Genomic DNA, 15526 nt, shown 5'->3' on the forward strand with positions numbered 1-15526 from the left:
AGAATTCCATTACCTGACATGAATCAAATAGCTTATTGGGAGAGTCAGAGCTCATTTACTATTCTAAGGTGCTTTTTTTTATCAATTTGTTATACCTGTTAAGTTCTAAGCCGTTTTTTTATTAATTTAATTGTATTGCCTTTTTGGCTGGTAAGTAATGAAAATCTATAAATCATTATAAAAACAAAAACCCTTAGTGTCTAAATAATTGGAGGCTTTTTCTGTTAAAACAGACTTGTAGACTTTAAAAGGCTGGGCTCGCAGGATGCGCAGAAGGTCATTTAACTTCATAGCACCGTGGAAACTTAATAATGCATCAGCCAGCACAACGTCTGATTGATTGTGCAGCAAACTGGGAAGCTCTCCCACTATGTTTCTCCTTGGCATGAAGCCAGAGGGATGCTTCCTAACAGCACCTGCAACTCTGCCCTGGGCTGAGCGGAGCTGGAGATGCATAATACAGTCATCATTTTTTTTCTCTGGCATCAAACAGAAAGCTGTTCCTCCAAAGACCATGGAGGATACAGGTTTACTGGTAAGTCTTGCATCCAGTGGGCCACTCCTAACTACAGACATAGTCTGCTACAGTTTGAGAATGCGACTGACTGCATGGCTGCATGTTGTACTGTACAATGGGTTTTTTCACCCAAGTCATTTGGTGATGCGTTTGTTTTGAATTAGAGAAACTTGCATGGTAGATTTTTTTTTTTTTTTTTTTTAGGGGGGGTATCCCTCGTGCATTCACAACCGCGAAGACTTTCTTTTGCGTCCTGTGTCCAGCACTCGGCCACGATGAGATCCTCATCAACAGAGGATAAAGACGGTTCTATCTATACACCTACGTATAATAAAAAGCTAAACAGTGAACCATCGTCGAACAATGAGAGGGTGTTATGTCTTGAACTCTTTGCCTACAAAATAACAAAACAGCACTAAAGGGAAGATAAATCCCTTCACGCTTAGGATAACAGAAGATACTAAAGACGAACCTTTGAAGTCTTTGGAGAAATAGTTCATCTCCTCCCACAGGGAGACCACAGCTCTGCTGTAGCTCTTGTACGGATTGTGAATGTCAACTATTTTGATGACCACTTTTATGCCTATGCAGTGGAAAAAGCTGATGGGTTCAGACTTTGGTGATTTGTCTGATTTTACACCGCTTGACTTTAATATATTTTCAAGGGAAACCAGATGTCAGCCATAGATGTACGGTTTTGTAATTTCATGATTTAACATGATATGTTGACTAAATGTCTGAAGACGTTTTAAAATAACAATTTCGAAAAATAATTCCAAGTGGCAGTTTAATTTTTATTCATCACATTCAACCAATTTTTAAAATAACACAAATAATTTTGTGCAAAACAAATGTGTTAATAGTTTCCCATTAATGCAGACAAACAAAAGGTTGGTGGTAATTTAATGATGAAAACAGCTGAAGCACAATTGAGAAATAATCCAAAACCCAGGCAAAACTCATGCAGGAACAAAAACCAAAAGCACCAGGAGACAACAGTGACAAGGACTGAGGGAAAGACACAGACTTAACGACAAGGGACGCAAAGATGATTGGACACAAGTGAAACACATTCAGGTGAGGGAGACGATCACAATGGAGGGAAACTGGACAAAGACAAAGTAAAACAACCATGAGACATGCGAGGGAAGTAATTTCAAAGTAAAACAGGAAATAAACGAAATCCAAACATAAAGTCCAACAAAAGAAAGAGTCCCTTCAGGGCAGATCATGACAAATAGTCGTACACGAGCCAGTTGAGCATCTCTGTGACTGAAGCTCCTGCTCTGTGCCCCAACAATGACCCTTAGAACTTTTCCTCTCAGCATCAACTGGGTCAGCTCAGAATTTTCATACCTGCCACAGAGCATGACGGGATGTTAACTGCTTAATTGCATTACGCAGTGCACCTGTGTGGAAGCAACTGCATTTGTCATGTTTATCCACTAAACTACCTGAAAGGTGTTACACTGCAGAATTGTTCCAATCATTAGGTCGCCATGTGTCCATTTGGAGACTCCAGACCGCCTGTCACACTTTATTTTGTGATATCGTCATAAAATCTGATGCAGTTATTCATTGGTATTTACACCAACCTGCAGCCCCATAGCATCCTTCATATGTAAAGATAAAACCTCAAGCAGCTATTTTCACTTATTCATTTGGAGAGCGCCAACATGGTTCAGGAGCTGCAACCTTTTCAATATGGTTATGGTTTTTAATAGATATGCATTGTTCGTCTAACAACACTTGCAAAAGTGCACAAGTCAGCATTAAACTGCTTTTAGGACCACTTTCATGCAGATGTGCCACCAAATAGCAGATTACTTGTTTACACAGCAGAGACAGCAAGAAGAAAAGTTGTGGGCTTTATAATATTTTTCAAAAATCTTGCACTGCTGTTACAAAAGCTTGTCTTTTGCTCAGTTGACAAATGTGTTTTTCAAACCCATCTTTTCAGACATCATTATTTCATAACTTTGTGTATTTATACAGACGTGAAAACACTGTCTGGATGGATGTTGCAGTGCGGCTCTCTCTCTGTCTTCCAGTGCAGATTCTTTGAGTGAGCGATCACGCTAACCTTGATAGGAATTATTTACTGACACATGTCAAACTGAAAAAGGAGAGAGGTGATCTGGGCTCAGTTACAAGATGGGCTGTAAAGACAAAAGGAATCCTTGATGAAGTTCTTTTGAAGTGCCTTTTACAGAAGTCCTTGGAAATACATATTGATGAAGTCCAAATTGTCTGGCCTGGAGGGAGAAGGCAGGCGACTGCTTTGCATTGCGCTATAAATATTCACTGAAGAGGACGTGGCTCAGTTCAGCGCGTGAGTAGAATTAATAGGTTAAAATGATTGGAGATAATTAGAGACGAAGGGAAGGACCAGCACCATCAGCAGAGATCAGTTCGTTTCACAGAGGAAGGTGCTCTTCTCCTATCACTACTGAAAACATTTGTTTCAGCGCTCAAACTCACAGGTCCAGCCATCACTGCATTATTAATGTGAAGACCTGAAGGCAGAAGCTCCCAAAGTGCACTAAACAAAGTTATCTGTAAAATCTGAACTGGACGGAGGAAACAATATGTTATTATATACAGCAGAGTCCTGACAAACCGGACTGGACAAATTAGTATTCAGAAGAGGTTTATCCCTGTTTGGATGTGTGAGGCTCCTTGTTCTCTGTTCAGAAACACTTTGAACCTTTGTCTCTGGAGAAGACTTAGAGGAAGGTGAAGGTGTGAAAACCTCCTGCTTGTCATTTCATTAGTGTAAGCAATAATTGCACACACTTGACTGATTGTTACAGCTGCACAAACAAGTGCAAGATTATAGATAGTGTGAATGTTGTCGCAGTGATGAACACACAGAAATGTCATCCAACCTGGGTGGTAGTGGTAAACGTGGGTAAACCCTCCTTTACCTCAGCTAATTACATTAATGTTCACGACCTATAGTTACTGTAAGGGACATGAATGCATTTAGATGTCAGGGTTTCTTGCAGTGTTTAATAGGATTCAACTTAGTGCATAGATCTGACAGCCATGTACCAGGCAACAGCCAAACTTTAAATTTTTAGGTGTTACAGAATTAACGTTAATTAGCTACATCCAATATAATCTGCTGCCAGAGAGGTATTTTGCAACTAGGCATCAGATCCAAGAACGTAGGTAAAACTGGCAATCAGAAGCCAACTCATCAGGAGTAGACAGCTGTTTCTGGCAAAAAAAGTAGACTGACAACTTAAGCAACTTGTTGGAGAGTTTGTGGAGACCAAAACAGAGCTAAAAGGAGAGTGAATATTGGACTTTTATTCATCAGGAGACCAGAAACACAACTCCAAATTAATGTTGCTCCATATCTGCTGGATGTCCTACTGATAATGCATCAAAAGTGTTTTCGGATTGTTCCTCCGCCCCCTTGTGGTCAAAATCAATTAATGCAGCTTTAAATTAAAAATGCACGACAAGTGTATCCATGATTGTCATGAATCCTGTAGGGCATTCTCATGGCACAGTTGTTTTTAATTCAAGTGTTTCAGCATACAAAAAGCTTGATATACCTTTAGTCTCAGTGGTCAGTCACTTGCATCACGTAGCTCTGAGTACTGTACGTTTCAGCTTAGAGCTTCAATTCTTCAGAGAGTTCAAAGACGGACTACAGCTCTTATTGAGCCAATTACACCTTCGGACATGCAATCCATTTCCAGTGCAGCTGTTTATTTGCCTATTTGCCTTCTGCTTCAACATAATCATATACACTGAATACATGAAAGGAGAATAACAGTAAAAAGTCATTTCATCAGTCCCCGTGGAGCCGCTTCATCTAAATCACAAGCAAAAGTCCCGTTTCGAAACATGTAAGAGGCATTCAGAGAAACATCCTGCCGACATGACATGGAGTCTTCTGGGACAACAACAAGTATGAGTGACAACTATGATCATGCTAGCGACTCCTGTTGCGATTCTGTTGCGATTCCCTGGTGTTTTAACATCTGTGATGGGATGCACTATGTTTGAGCTCGCCATGGTTTTCCGTCACTCGCTTTCATTAATAAAGGGGCAGAAATGAGACAAGAAAATTAATGTGGTTTTATTCTAAAACCATGTTTTATGATATATTTTATTGTCTAATTATGACTTTACAATCTTTTTTAAAAAAGAAATTATGCAGTACATCCATCGACACGGTAGCTGGTGTGTTGATGGAAGCTAAAAGTCATTGTGTCGTTTCCTGAATTGAAAAATGTATGTCATTTACGAGGATAATATTCAGAGAACAAATTCAAATCCAAAAAGCTTTTTACAGGTCAGCTCCTTCATAAAAAGTAGCTGTTTACCCAATGCAGCTCAGTCAGTCGTATTATGGAGATCATTTATACTAATTCCTGTAACTGAAACTGTCAACAACAAAGCAGCTTTTGTTTTGGTTTTTAATGGTTTTGCTTTAATGGTTCATTTTATTTATGAGGGATGCAATGGTTTTTCATTATAAGCCGTGCTACTTGCTTCTGTTTGGAGTGGGGTTAATGGATAATGATAGGCATGCAAACACTCATCCATATGCAGATTGTGTAAACCATTGGAGTGAGGTGAGTCTCTGCAAGGGGACTGGTTTAACATGACAGAGGACCACTGCAGTGGACTGCTACAAATAAATTCACTCTGTCAGTAGTTGGCATCAAATTTCACTTTTATCACATGGATGCAGCATCACTCACTCGTTTTTGATAGCAGGACTTGAAGCCTCAAGTTTGGCTTCATGCTTGACACTTTTGGAACTACAAACATCTGCATTTTACTGAATGGGAAAGTGGTCTCAGATTTTTAGACCCTACTACTTATCTCGGCAAGAGGTGGAAAGCGGATGGGTGGATCAAATGAAAGCTGACTGGAGTGGACTGTCAATCAAAGTCCGAAAATCCCAAACCGTACCTTCTGAATCTTTATATCTTCTTACTGGAGCAGCCATTGTTCAAGTGGCCACCAAGATGCAAATTAGGATTGGTGTATATATATTGCGATAGCTTCATTAATTTTATTAGCTTTGACAGTATTGTGTCTTGTGGACAATTTATATTGATGTTTGGATTTCCAGAGAAAGAGTCACAACTTTTGAATGGGTCTCTACTGGCACCAGAGATTTGTTAGTACCACAACACTGCGGTACTGTATTGTACAGGCTAATTCCAGTTCTTGTTTTCTTAGATTCTTGGTTTAGCCTCCTTTTCTATCAGTAATATAAACACACAACAACATTATTCTTACCAGGTTACTTTTGTGAAATCTGGTGGCCAGTGATGCCAGTGCCACCCCTACAATCTGATAGGCCACCCCCAAAATTTCTGCCACGTCAATGGCTTCCATCTTTCTCTGGGGCAGGTGTTTGACCAAAATGTTTGTTTCTACTGAGTATGTTTAGTCTGTCCCACTTCACCATACATGCTAATGCTAACACTGGAGCCTGTTATTTGGCTTGGGCTCAGTGGTTGGTTAGCTATGAGACCAGTGGTTCTCCACTGGTGTGCCATGAAGCAAGATCAAGAATTTTAGGACAATCAATAATTTTGTATAGGCCATCATCCACATTTTCATATCAATTTCGGTAACAGGAGGGGAATGAGAATTTAGCTGCACATCAAATCAGGTAATCCTCTCTCTTGCTCTCTCTCCATGATGTTAATGAAACAGTTATGTTAATAACAATTTTTCAGTTCCTCCAGCCCACTAAATCTGCCCTGATTCAACCACATAATGCATAATGCACCAGCAAGTACTTTTGTGAAGTGAAAGTTCAATTCTACCCTAAAGCCATGAAAGATTAGGGCTGCTCTGTTCGCCTAGTTTGTTTTGTGCTACCAGAGCTGTATACATTCTCTCTCTCTCACTCTCCATTTATTTTTTTGATTTCTGTTTCCCACTGTCGTCCACACCCCTCCCTCCCCTCCTCCTCTCACCATCTGTAAATTCTGGATTATGATTATTAGGTATTGGATATAAAGTGCTGGTGATATGAATGTGCCACTTCTTTTATCCAGATAACAGATAAATACAACATGAGTCATTTTGAGTTCATTTAGAGAAAGATAAAACCACAGTGTTTTTGCATAATGCATTTTTGCTTGGTGGTTTGCTGAGAGCATTTGACCACTTAATAGCCTTAACTTTTGTTAATGAGCTCAGGAAAAGGTCCCATTTATTTGTCATTGTAAATGTTAGACTATAAAAGGTTCTGCAAATTAGGAGATAGACCTTCAGCAGTTATGTGTATGTGTGAAGCCTGTTAACATATTTTTTAACCTATTATTAGTAGAATATTAAAGCATATAAAAAATTCTATGCACTGTGCACACACACTAGCGACACAGTGTGACACCTCTAGACATCCCCTGGGAAGAAACCCAACAGGGCAAGAAGCAGACCAGAAAGGTTGTGAGTAAACAGAGTAAAGATATTTATAAGAGGGCTATAATTATCACCCAAACTAAGATCATCTGGTTAAACTGTTGGCATGTGTGATTTGACAGTGAGGGCTTTGTTCAATGGTCTTCATGAAAAACTGTAACATGATCCTGGAGTTTGCTGTTCAATAAATCAGGATCTTCTTCAGTGCTCATGATTAAAAGATGAAATCTTTCTGACCTTAAACCTGCAGTTTGGCTACTTGGGAACAGCAGAAGTTCTGAACACAACATTGAATACTTGGGAATACTTTTAAGTTGATATGGTGAACTTGTTTGCAAACAGCTGCTTATTTCTATATCCAGCAGTTACAGAGCAACATTAGCATTAATATAGAGTCATGTTTATGTCCACCTGATGAATATACGTCAAGTATTCTCTCGCTTTTTGCTCTGTTTTTGGTCTCCACCAGCTGCTGAGGAAAATATCTGACTGTTTAACTGCTAAAAGCTCCACAATGTTCAGCAGCTTATCTCTAACTGTGTCTCTCTGCTGTTTGGTGCTGAGAAAGTAGCATACAATAAGTTTTTTTTTTTTTAGAACTTTTTCAATTGAAACCAGGCAAAAATAATTCAATGAGAGAGTTGAGAGTGAACCAGAAAAACCCTTAACAAAGTTGAGGGCAGCTAAACAACGAGCTGAAACTCAGTATAAAGATTTGTGAAGCTGAAGGGAGCTGCAGACTCAAGTGATAATTCTTTGCAGGTTTATCACAAGGAGCGATCCCTTTCACATTGTCACATTGTTTTCACTTTGTCATTGTGCCTCCGTGCCGGCGACAGCCAGAGCCGGAGACATTTATCTTTTTCAGGATGTCTGTCCATTTGTCCATCTCATTCTCGTGGACACAATATCTCAGTAAAGCCTTGATAGAACTTCCTCAAATTTGGCACAAACATTCACTAGGACACAAGGATGAACTGATTAGAATATGGTTACTACATGTTCTATGGATGGATTTTACGTAATTCTTTATGACAAATCTCAAGGTTCTTACTTTCAGTTCAGAACCAGGGAGTTACTGTTTGACTTTGGCCCTTCATAGAGGAAGTAAAGAGATTTTACAGGAGACTATGTATTGTGCCAAATTTCCAACCACAACGGTAGTCACTTGACACCCACAGTATTTGTACATATTGCATCAAACATGGAGCCATACTTAAAGTCATGACTGCCCTCTACAGTATTATTTCATATGAAAAAGAAAATGAGTTTTCTCCAAGGTCAAAGCACTGACAGAACATTTCCACCTGCGCTTCACTGCTACAGCTTGTGTCATACGAGAATCCTGGATCACGACATAAAACTGCAGTGGCCAACTGCATCATACGTTGTATTAACATATACAATCTAATTTAGGTGTTCTCAGGGGGAAACGGGCAGATTTAATAAAGCTAAATGTTGTTGCTCACTCAGCCAGAGAAGAAAACTCAGATCCCTCGCCACGTTTTCAAGAGCAAAAGCAGACAGTAACCCAATCACTGCAACCCCTTGACCGTTTCATTTCTGTATGCATGCAGCTCGGGTGTGTTACCACATATGCGGTGTGAGTATAAACATCCGACTGTGCTTTGATTAATATGCAAAGCACATGTATCAGAAACACCCTCCTGCTCGCCTGCCCCCTCCCCACCCACCCCCCAAGCACTTATCACATTTAACATTGAGTAACCATTCAAATAATGTCTGCTGAGGAATCATCCTGCATAAAGCACCATCTGTGCCACGTTACTTGTCCTTTTTCACTGCCAATGTAAACAGCGGAAACGCCAGATCACAGGCAAAGTAATACACAAAAAAGGCTTACATCCACAAAACAGGTCAGCTTGTAATCAGTAATCAATTCTCCTTCTGCACGACCAAAGCTGTGCCATAGGGGAAATATTTGCTGGAATAATTTGCAAACATCAGGGATGAGGGAAGGAGTCAGCATGAGAGCTGATTGGAGAGGTGACATTGCTGATTAAAACATCAGCATTGGCGGAATGGCGCTCGGGCTATATGTGATAGGTCACCTCATCCATTTTTATTGAATCAGGAAATAAGCGAGATCCCAATGTCAAAAAGCACCAGGATTAGCAGGAACATCTTTAACCCGTCTCTTCGGCTATGAAATTAGCACTTTGCCTTCCTCATCCTCCACTTGCTGTATTTAAATGTATTCAAATGAGGAGGAGAAAGGCCGGTGCAGGGTGGGATTCTGGCAAAGTAATCAGCAGATCCATGATAATGAGATATTACTGCTGCAGCCCTTATATCTCTGGCAGTGGAGTATTAAGCAGCTCAGGTATCAATCCACATTAATACAGTTATGACAGTCACTGTCATTATTAAATCAATACCAATATCATTTACAATCACTTAGCCAAGGCAGGCTACCATCTAAGCTTCCCTGGCCACATGTAACCTGACATGAAAATGAAGTGGTGAGGTAGAATATACAGATTTTAAATATGGGAGAAAGAGAGCACTGGTGTTGGATCTGTACTTGATATTGGCAGATGTCTTGAGTTGAGGTATCAGAATCAGTATTTGGAGACAGGAAGTCGAAGAAGTGCTTTGTATAAAATAAAATAAAAAGAGCCACAGCTTCAAGCTTGAGAGAGGAGAGAGAGAGGAACACGTCAGTAGCCAGTCCACATATGGCTTGCCACCAACATGGCGTCCTCTCCGCTGCGTATGATAAACACAGACTTTATTTACACAATCAGGCAGAATTTCCCGCTCTGTCTGTCGTCTCCGTGTTGATATGTTGTACTCTAACCATCCTCGCTGTTAGGCTGGTGTCACAGACTCGCTCTCGCCGTTCCTTGACTCGGCTTCATGGTGCTTGTGTCATGCTGCGTTGTCAGTCTCCCCCTTCGCTGTCCTCTGTCTGTGCTCCTGTCTCAGCGCTACGCTCCCGTCTGTCTGGTAGCACTGCCGAGTCATCTCCTGTTGGCTCCACCACGGTGCGCCCCATGCAAACGACAAGCAGGATACATACACATACATACACATACATACACGTCTACCCAGAATCCCCATTGGCACTTGTCTTCCTGAGTCCTACATTGATTAGTGCGTTCAGGTGTCAGGTTCACAAAGTGCACAGGTTCCTTTTTTTGTGCTTTAAAGCAAAAATGAAAAAAGGGAAAAACTGCCATTTTTCTGTTTTTCTTGTCAGAATTAAAAAAACTAAAAGAAAAAAGAACATCATATTGGAAGAAATGGTCTAATTCCAGTATTTGCAAATTCCCTTTTTTTAATTTTTCCTCGTTGAACTGAAGAATGAAGAAAGGTAGTCAGGTGGCACCGATGTACAGGTAAATATTTCAAAACAAAAGCCAAGAGCATAGAATGGCCATCCTACAAAGTGTAACATTACGCAATGTTTTTTTTTTTGTTGCGTCAGGACATGAAAAGCATTTGATCAAAACTGTGTGATGTTTTATTTATTTGCTAAGCATGAATTAATAACCTAGTTAATTAATATGTGGAAATACACTGTGTGGTCCTTCCCAAACAAATTATTGTTCTACTACATGATCAAGCTAATGTTCCCTTTTTTATAGCTGTTGTTTGTTGTTGGTTGTACAACACAACAACACAGCAGACAAATCACTCTACCAAGAGCAAAATAACTATAACTACATATATTGTAGCTATTTTACGCTCGAGTTGCCTCTAAGGTCGAGTCTACAGACAGAGTTTCAACTTACACCAGACTCCGGTATTCCTAACCCAAACATTTGATGGGTTCTTCCCTGGCCCAGAAATACACAAATAATAAACAAACTCTCTGTGCTTGCATAATTCTCCACTTTAATACAAACGCCACGCTATCCACTTGGCTTTTATTTTGAAATATTTACCTTTAGCTCCATGCCTGATTACCTTTTTTCATTCTTCAATTCAACAAGGAAAAATGAAAAACAGGAATTTGCAAACACCAGAATTGGAACATTTCCCTTCTATTTGATGTTCTTGTTTTTGCCTAAATGTACCATAAGTATATGTATTTTTCTGGTTGCATTTGAAGGATATATTATATTTGGTCTTGAAATGTGGATGTTATTGTGGTGGCCCCAGAAATAGGTCCAGACAGTTTAACTCTGTAAACTGATGCCATATTTTGTTGAGGATTCGAATGAAGAAAATGGCTAAATAGATAAAAAAAAAAAGAAAAAGAATATATGTTCAATCTTGGGTAAGAAGGGTCGGAAATTTCAAATGCATGAGGCCAGTGCTTGAATTACAATGAGAAGATTTGAGAGCGCAGTGATTGACACAAAGATATCTGAAAAGTCTGAGGAGAGAGTCTGAGACAAGTTCTGGGGACTGTTGACCCTTCGACCAGCGCTCATATATTAATTAGGTTTTGAACATTTCACAACCAGAATGAAAAACACGGGGTCTGGCCTTGGACACAGGCACAGATAGAGCTTCAAAGTTATCAGTGAAGTGAAGAAATGAATGTTTGATACTTTAACATTATCGGTCAATAATCTTTTAGCTTGGAAGTAAACTTATTAGTTATCCCCCCCCCGTGTTCTTGAGGCTGGAAATCTTGAGTTTTTGGAACTTGACCCACACTGGGGGCTAAAGGTTTGGATATCTCAGCCTCTGTTTATTTCATTTTGACCATTCTTTTTTAAATCTATTTCTTTTAAGTCCCCACAGAAGCAGTACTGACTTCTTAACTTCTGATCTCTACTGCTGGCTACTGTGAATACGAGCACAGTCCCATCTGATCGTGATTCAGATCATGGATTGCAATTCTACATTAAAAAAGATCGTCATTTGATCATTTACCCATATCACCCACCCCTGTAAATATTTATGTACAAGTATATACACGTATACATATACATTCCTCAAAGCTCGGAGCACGCATGCACACTTCTGTCATGGTGATATGATCTGACAACATCACATCCACCAGCGATACCACCAAGACCATCTAAAGACTCTGACACTTAGCTCGTCAGTACGATGTTGAAGGTTAGGTTATTAAAATTATTTGCAGTTCCTTTGGAGATGTATCAACGTAAACAGTAGCATAACTAGAAATAACGTGGGTGGACATAGAAAAAAAAATCTGGCATAACGGCCATGCATGCTCGTGACCGCACACAAACCCCCACAGCAGAAACAATGTGAAGTACAGATACACAGTAACCATAAACAGGAAATGTAAATATAGTGTATATGTGAGTACAGGTCTCAGACTTCTGGACCTCACTGGTAGCTCACCTGTGATGACTGCATGTTAGCACTTGAAGCTGTTTCACTAAAGTCCAATTTAGTGAGTCCAGTTTGAGCAACAGCATGAAGAAAAGTTCAGACACTGCTAATGCTCTGATGTCAGGTTTTCTCTGACTGACAGCTGAGAGCAGTGATATCACTGTACTGTTTGTCAAGCCGGTGACAGCCGAAAGGACGCTCCATTCATCTGAGGAAATATGTCACCGTGGCTTAACTTTATCTCTGGGAGGCTACTTCATCAAGTTTACCGTCGGAGGAAAAGTGGCTTCTGACAGCTCGATTCAGGCCTGAATTAACATCCATATCTATCTACTTACTGTCTGATAGGGAGAATAAAGTAGGTCACGCTGCAGCTTTTGAGAGTGGATTGATTCGAACCTTTGATATTCTTTGACGCCGTTGTTGTGTCACAAAAGTGAAGCAATATTCTTTGTTTGGCTGTTATTTAAATTTGAGGCTAACTAAAAGGAGCTAGCTTGACAGGATCCATCTTTTAGGCAGGGAGACGCTCGGGGAGATGCTCTGCAGGTTTTCACTGATCTTGTGTTTGTATGTAAACAGAAAGGTGTGTGTATACTTTGGAGATGTATCTATAATATCATGTAGATTTTCACAGTGTGAATGGTTCTGTGGTTTGGTTATTTTATCTCAGTCTAGTGTCTGTATGTGTGCTCTCACTTTATGTTTGTGTTTAATGTGTTTTATGGTGATGTTTGGTTTTATGCAGCAGTTGCTTTAATCCGAGACAATTTGCTCCCAGGAGAGACAATAAAAGTAAACTTGATCCTGACTTGAAGCGGTGCGCCGCAGGTCCTGAAGGTTTTACATAATGTTGCTGCTGCCATTCACAAACATTCGTAAACAAGAGCCAAAAATATTATATGTTTTATTTTCAGTAGTTGCATAATCTAGTGAACATGGTCCGGCGACAAGAGCTTCGGCCATCGTTCCATTTAAAAGACAAGAGGTTACGATGCGTCCTCAGGGCAGCTTGGAGGCTACAGTGAGTCGCTATTGGAAAGTGACAAGATGGCCCGGGGCTAGCTGGTTAGCATGCTAACAACAGTAGAAAAAACTCTTGGTGAGTAAAAGGAATAAAGTTTGATAGACTGTTTACTGCAAAGTGTAAATGTAAAAACGAACACTGTCTCTGTTTTTCTTGAAGTTAGTACCAAACAAAACCTCAGATGTGCTCACTGTCAGTTTTACCTGTAAATAAAGTGGTTTAGATAATCTGGCCCAAACAGCCTGTCTAATCATCTCACTCCTCTCTGGTGATGCTGTACTGTAGCTTTTTCTTTTATTGCCAACAAATCCCATGTGCAGAGCCGAACCAACAATCAGCATGTCCTAATAATAACTACTGTGTGTGTATCCAAAGTCTGATAGATCTTATTCCTCTGTGCCACAGAGCTCTGTTGTTGTCCAAAAACTTTTAAAGACCCATTAATGAGGGACACCATTGCACTGTGTGACACATACCGTCATTACCGTGGACACATCTAGTGTGTGTTATTCCACTGCTGAAAATAGTCCCCGACAACACTGTTATCTCCTGTTTTCTAAAAACTATGGTGCTGGAGACATTATGTTTTCGGGTTGTCAGTCTGTCCGTCTGAATGTTCTGACTTGAGGAAGAACTGATTAGATTTTGATGGTCAAAGGTCAAGGTCACGGTGACCTCACAAAGCATGGTTTTGGCCTTGTGAACGCAATATCTGGGGAACTCCCGAAGGGAATCCCTTCAAAATTTGGCACGAATGTCTTCATGGAGCTGATTAGATTTTGGTGGTTAAAGGTCAAAGGTCAAGGATGCGGTGACCACACAAAACACTAATTATGATACAATTTAATAAAAAATGTCTAACAGGATTAAATGATGAAGTAATGATATTTTATATCCAGAAAGTTAAAGGTCAACTTCACTCTAGCATCATAATGTTCTTCAGAAACACTCCTGGCCGTTATTCAACGCTGTGGCTCAGGAAGGGGAGCGTACCTCTCTTCAGTGTGGCTGGTTGGGCGGAGGGATACAACCACAAGTTTTTCTAGTTAAAAGTAAAACTCTACTGTATATGTGTGAGCTGTTTGTAAAGATAAACTAACACATTCTTGATTTTGGTCTTTTCATGGATTCATAGACAGTGAGAAAAATATACAATAACAGAAGTCTTATCCTTTAGAGGAACCGTCTATATCTGTTCATTTATTCTCGGCGACTGACGACGTCAGTCATCTCTGTCATCAGTAACATCCCCTCCATATTTTCAGTCTTTGATATACAAAAGCATTTTCGTGTTTGTATGAGAAGAGAGTGGACTGCGTCCACCCACAGCTCATACCTCTAAAAAAAAAAAATCCTCTCTCACAGAATCACGTCACAGTCGTCATAAGCAATTGGAGAATTTCAGATTGTATGTCATGGCTGCCAGGAGGGTTTTCACCACCATCAAAGATGATGCACACTATTGTCCTCTTTTCTTTTCTTTTTTTTTTTTTTACACTTCACTCCAAGCCTGCTGCAAACAAACTCAGCTCCCATTTCTCCTTCTTTACTTTATTTCCTTTGCTCTTTTAGAGATTTGAGGCCACTTGCAGCAGACATAAGACTGAAATACAGTATAGTCTAATCATTACTTAAAAATGACATGCAGAATGCTTTACATTCTTCACAATGAATTCAAGAAACTACAAAGCAAGGAGGCAAAAATTTATGTGCATACATTTTTTGACAGTGTACATGTAAAGTACGTCCTGAGCTTGACAACAAGAAACCACGTGGCAGCAGCAAGGCCCTGTATTTTGACAGCTGGAAACAACAGAGGAACACACTCTACAAACCACAACTGCAGAAAAAATAAAACCTTTTTTACAAATGATCCAGATTCCATGACATAATTATGTGATTATACAGGAGTTGGGTTTAATTTACAGTGGCGTGTAAACAAATAGCTGAGCCATGGCTGTATGTGTTTCTCCCGCTCTCTACCTGGCAGAGTATAATTGAAGAGGATCATTGAAGCTTGTAGTACAATAATGATAACTGATTGTATTGTTGCTATCCAGTTCTGATACACGAGCCGCCCTAATGCGACACCTTGGTGATCAGTTAGAGGAGCGGTGGAGCTTCGTGTAGCTCATCCCACATCGTCCAAAGGGACTTGGCGTGATAGAGAGCGTAATAGCTCCAACCAGCTTCTCCGCCCCGAAGAGGTGAGGGGAGAAGACACTAAATCATGTTTCCTTCCTCTTCGCCTCTCCTATTCATTTAGAAGCCGAGGCTAATTTATTCAGCCT

This window comes from Seriola aureovittata, chromosome 19, assembly GCF_021018895.1.
Source record: "Seriola aureovittata isolate HTS-2021-v1 ecotype China chromosome 19, ASM2101889v1, whole genome shotgun sequence".
In the NCBI taxonomy this organism is placed as follows: Eukaryota; Metazoa; Chordata; class Actinopteri; order Carangiformes; family Carangidae; genus Seriola; species Seriola aureovittata.